The sequence below is a fragment of the Dipteris shenzhenensis genome, chromosome 22 (genome assembly GCF_047967505.1).
Source record: "Dipteris shenzhenensis isolate YYH24624 ecotype China chromosome 22, Dip_SZ_1.0, whole genome shotgun sequence".
Taxonomy (NCBI): Eukaryota; Viridiplantae; Streptophyta; class Polypodiopsida; order Gleicheniales; family Dipteridaceae; genus Dipteris; species Dipteris shenzhenensis.
Window position 1 is genome coordinate 19,343,257 of NC_141617.1, and position 5,934 is coordinate 19,349,190.

Below are 5,934 nucleotides of genomic sequence, written 5' to 3' on the forward strand. Positions count from 1 at the left end.
GTTCGGTAGGAAGCCGATTAAGCAAATAGTTAGCTGTAGCTATTGCTTCTGCCCAATACTGATTCGGAAGATGCTTTTCACTAAGCATTGCTCTAGCACTGTCTGCAAAAGTCCCATTCTTCCTTTCAGCTCTTGCATTTTGCTGAGGAGTATCTACACGTGAATTGTCTTTGAATGCCGTGATTTTTGCAAAAGTTCATGAATGCTGAAGACATGTATTCACCTCCTCTGTCTGATCTCATGACCTTGATCTTTCTGCCTGTTTGGTTTTCTACCATGGCTTTGAATTCTTGAAATCTGGCAAACACTTCGGATTTCTCTTTCAGAAAGTAGACCCAACAATATCTGCTGTAGTCATCGATGAAGGTCAAGTAATAAAGTGAACCATTGATGCTGCGGGTCTGGGCATAACCCCATACATCTGTATGAATCAAATCAAGAATACCTCGTGCACGAGAGGTACTTTTGACAAAGTTGGTTCGCTTTTGTTTGCCGAAGCAGCATGCTTCACAAACCTTTCCAAGAAACTGTAGCTTCGGAATCCCAATTGCCATATTTTGATTCCTGAGATCTAACAAGTACTTGAAGTCGACATGACCATATCTCTTGTGCCATTTTGCAGATAGTGGCATCTGTTGCATTTGAGCTGACATGGCATGCTTATCTGGTACTGTAGCTAGCATCTTGTATAAGCGTCCTTCTTTGACACCTTTTGCTACTAGCTGACCTCTTTTGGATTTGTCTCTGATAGTGCATTCATCACCATCGAAGATGACTTTGTAGTTGTGTTCCGTCATTTGACCTACTGACAAAAGGTTCTTGCTGAGCTTCGGAACATAGAGCACATCTTTGACTAATCCTTTTGTACCAGTGAAATTTTTCATAGGGATAACACCTGTCCCTTGAACCGGATTCGGTGTATTGTCTGCTGTGTAGATGACATTCTTTTGACCTTCTAGTGGCTTCATTTCTGTGAACCATTCCTGGTGATTTGTCATATGAGATGATGCACCGCTATCGATGTACCAAGGATCCTATTCCACTTGGTCGACTTGATAGCTGAAATCCTCTTTGGGATTGAAATCAGTGTCTAGGTGCATTGTATCAGTCGGATGCAATTCCTCACTTGCAAGAAACATATTTCCATGTTCATTTGCAAAATGACTGTGACTAGAATGTCCACCACGATGATTTCCTCTTCCTCGGGAATTCCCTTGATTACTGCTGGATTGACTGCCTTGGTCGTACTGCTTCTTCCGGCAATCTCTTTCATAGTGTCCAAACTTGTGACAGTAGTTGCATTGAATGTTTGACACATTGGTGGATGCATTCCCTCGTCCTTGGAATCTTCCTCGGTTGGAATGATTTCCTCTTTGCTGATTTTGATGTTGGTGAGGATGATGCTGATGCTGATGCTGATTCTGACTTTGATTTTGTTGATGATGACCACTTTTCTGATATGATCTACCTCTGTTTCTGTTTTTGCCTCTGCTTCTATCTGAAGCTGTGAATGCCTGATCATTAGAATGACCTTTACGTGCTTGAATGGCCTGAGTCCTGAGTTCTTCACCAAGTAGAACTGACTAAAGGTCTTACAGCGTTGGAATTTGCCGTTGGATGGCAATACTCTGGACTAGATTCTCATATCCTTCTCCTAGTCCATTTAGGATTACTTGAACCATTTCTGCGGGATTCATAGTCTCTCCTACTGCTGCAAGTTGATTGTTGTAGTCTTTGATGCGGAGTACATAAGCATGACCGGTTTCACTGCTATTGTGGAAACTCTGGTTGATCTGGTTTCTCAGGGTGAGAATCCTGGATGTGTTCTTGGACTCGTAGAGAGCTGCGAACATATCCCATGCTTCTTTTGATGTCTTGACTTTGTTGAGCTGTCCTAGCATGACATCTTGCACATTCTGCTTGATTAGGTGATAGGCATACTTGTCTTTCTTATCCCATTCTGCTTGAGCTCGGGCAATGGCAGGATCTGCTACTGGTGTGGAAACTGTTTGTGTAGATGTAGATCCCGATGTAGATCCCGTTGCTGGTGCTGTGACAACAGATGGAGTAGAGCTACTGGTGGCTGGATCGGCCAATGGTCTAGGTATAGATCCATCGACATACTCCCATTTGTCCTAAAGCACAAGAATGGTCTCCATTCGGTATTTCCATGTACCGTAATTGGAGTTGTCTAACTTAGCAGATGCCTCCAGATTGAGGTTGCTAGTCGACATGGTGCAAACAATGTACTCAAAAAGTGTCCTGAAAAAACTCTGTATGAATCAACTGCAAATACACTGAAGATGCCAAGTGAAATCTCTGTACGGTTGGTGAAGATAGAAATGCAGTATATAAGATCTGATCTGTGTTACAAGGCTTGTGGCAATGATGCCGGGAATAGCCAAGAGGCTTTACAAGGCTAAAAAATGATGTGCACGATGCCGTGAGATAGCCAAATAGGCTTTACAATGGTGGCATGTGTGTGTGTGAAATCAAGTGCTATCTGCCCACTGAATCAATCTGCAATGCCTCTGAACTCTGAAGTCTGCTCACTGAACTGATGAACGTAAGGTTTCAGGTAATGTAATGATGTGAAATCGGATATGAGCGTATGGACTGACTCCGAGTAGGTACTAGTCGGGAATTTCAGGCATGGCTTAGATTGGCAACTTGGGGAAATTCAAAGCATCCCCTCTATGGCAATCTAGTCTACTCTGATCTAGATCTAAACCAACCGTCGATCGATGAAAGAGCAGCAAATAATTCCTTTTCTTTTGTTCTTTTTAAGTGCTGGGTCAGATGCGTCGATGTAGAGGCAAATGTGCGTGAAGGAAGTGGTTTTGTCGGCGAGGCTCAAATGTGAGTATAACTTGCTCCGAAATGTGCGCATGATGTAATGAGCGCGTAAAGCACAAAAAATCGAGCGACTTTCCTTTTTGGAGCACCCTCAAATTCTTCCTGGATCAAGAGATACGACTTGATCTAGGTGGAGGGGCAAAAGGAGTGCAAATGGTGCTCAATGATGATGTGTCACTGTGAGTCACATGCAGTGATGATGTGGCACTGTGCTTAGCAAGAGGTGTGCCAGTGAAGCTCTGTGTTGAGGTGGCAGGAGTGTGCACATGCAGTGTGTGCACAGTGTGCCTGGCAAGGGACTGTGCCTACAGGGGTCAGTGCTGACTGGACTGCTGAGGTGGCAGTGCTGAGGTGGCACAGATGATGTCAGCAGGGTGACGTGGCAATGCTGATGTGGCACTGATGATGTGTCACTGATGATGTGGTAGGTGACGTGGCTGATGACGTGTCATTGATGACATGGCAGGTGACGTGGCTGATGACGTGTCACTGATGATGTGGCAGGTGATGTGGTTGATGACGTCTCACTGATGATGTGGCAGGTGACGTGGCTGATGACATGTCACTGATGACATGGCAGGTGACATGGCAGTCGGTGGTGACATGGCAATGCTGACGTGTCAATGCTGATGTGGCAGTGTGGATAGGCTTGACACGTGGCAATTGGCTGACCACACCTCAATGTGGTGAGGTTGAGGATAAGATATCCTCCCTCGCTACCACGTGGCGCTAGGAGAGCGATTGAAGGTGGCTTGTCGAAGTCTCTGAGATGCCGACAGAATCTCAGAGATTCCGTTGTCTGTGATGGTCGACGGATGGAGAGCTACACCGAAGCTAGAGCCGTCGTTGGTGGAGGAGCACTGGCTCGTTGAGGAGCGCTGTTGAAGATGCAACTCGTTCGAGGAGCCGCCGGCGTGCTTAGTGGCTTTTCTGCAGGTGAGCTGTAGAGCTTGCTGAAGCCGCGAGCTTGTGGAGTCGCTGAGGCGCAAGTGGCTCTGTGAAGATACAGATCATTGCTGTGGCGAAGCTTGCTACAAGGGCACTGCTGTAGCAAAGCCTTGTTCAAGAAGGCCGTCGAGAGTTTGTCAGGAGTCTGCGGGCCACTATTGGACTTGCGGGTTGCTTATGGAGCTGAAGGCAGGATGCGCTTGTGGACAGGAGCCTTCGCAGCTGTGTGCAGATGGAGCGATCGGGGTCGAGAGCCTATTGCAGGTGATCGTTGGAGTAGGCGCCTCGGTTGCTACGTTGCAAGCCTATAGTTGAAGGCTATGGTGCCACAGAGAATGGCTGGCTGGACCGCCTTGCACAGGTGAGGCTGTTGAGGCTACCCCTCCGTCATGGAGGTCACTGTTGAGGAGCGTTGTGGCAAGGCGCTGGCTGCTCTGGAGCTACAAACCCCTTGAGAGGCAGAGAGACGTGCCGCTAAGGCAGAACAGCGAGCTGATGAGGCAAATCAAAGGCAGAATGCTGCTATACACTTCCTCGAGGAATTGCTGAGGTCTCCAAGCGGTGCGTTAGGCAAAGGCAGCAGGAGGTCGGCAAAGGCTTTGGAGCCTTCGGCTATTGAGTCGCGCTGGATGCAGAAGCTCGTTGAGGAGGCTGAAGCTCCTAAGGATCGTTGATGGGCTTGCTTGGTGAAGGAGCGTTTGTTGTAGATGCTACTGGCTATGGAGAGCCAGGAATCCGAGTAGGTGGGCTGAGCCTTTCGAGCCTTGGCTAACTCAGACTCTCTGTCATAAGCATATCTCTCTCACGAAGAGCTCTCACAAACTCTCAATAGTCTCTGAAAACTCTCTTTGTCTTGACAATGAGATTTCTCACAAAGCTCTCTTCCTCACAAGATCTCACAATCACTCAAAAGACATGAACTCCTCTTCACAAAATACGGACGGAAATTCTCTCCATGGACGGAATTTTCTCTCAACGGAAGTGAAGGGAAGGATCTCACAATCACTCAAGAGAACTCTCAATCTCACAATCTCTCTCACACTCTCAAGAATCTCAATGTCTCAGCGGAAGACAAGGAAGCTCTGATACCATGACAAAATATGAAGAGGGGAGAGGAGAAGAGTGGAGATGAGGAGAGAGGGCACAGCTAGAGAGCACACCACAAATGACTAACTGTACACTAGAATTAGTTGAAAAAATAGAATATATACAAACCCTTTTAGGGTTAGGGTTAGGGGATCTAACCCTTTCCTTTATAGCACTCTATAAGGTTAGTGCTATGCACATATGATCACGTGATGGTGCTATGCACACATGATCACATGATGTTGAGCGTGAACTCGCAACAATATCCTCAATCCACATCTCCACATCATGTAGTCCACATCCTAGGGTGGCTACATTAATACATTCCTTATCACATACCTTTGCCCTTTAATCTATGTGCTCATGGCACTACATCTCAACACCTCCCCTTGGTGCCATGATCCTTTGGCTACTGCAAGGTGGTCAGATGTGAGTTACATTCCATCACCTCCCCTTAGTGCATGAATTGCTACTTAAGGTGGTCAAGTGTACAAGATCAAACCCTCCCGTGGATGCTTACATGGCTATTCTCACGTGGTCAGGCTTGTTTTACAAACATATGGGCTGAAGGTGGCAAGGCTTTTGCTTTTTAATGCTTGATGTCGATGGCGTTCGCTTCTTTGCTTGATGAAGCTTGATCCATGACGCTTTGTTCTTCCATGTGCCTTGATGCTTGATGCTTTATGTGTGGATGCCATGTTCTGTGCTATGGTCATCTAATACACTTTTGCTTTTGGCATGCTTTTTTGCATTCATACATTGATTTGTCATTTGTTGCAAAGGTCTTACCAATTGATTTCTTTCAATATTGGCAGTGTCTAATTGCTAACAATGATTCTGGCTTGAGAGCACATAGACCTCGAAAAGACGATCACTTTTCCTTTTTGGAGCCTATGCAAATTTATTCTGGAGTGGAAGTTACGACTTGTCGAAGTTTTCATCGAGAAATGGCCTTTGATGATGTGGCACAAGGGTCATATGCTATGATGAAGAATGTTGCCTGCCTTTGGAACCTCTTAGAGTTACCGTTAGCATGATCTAATT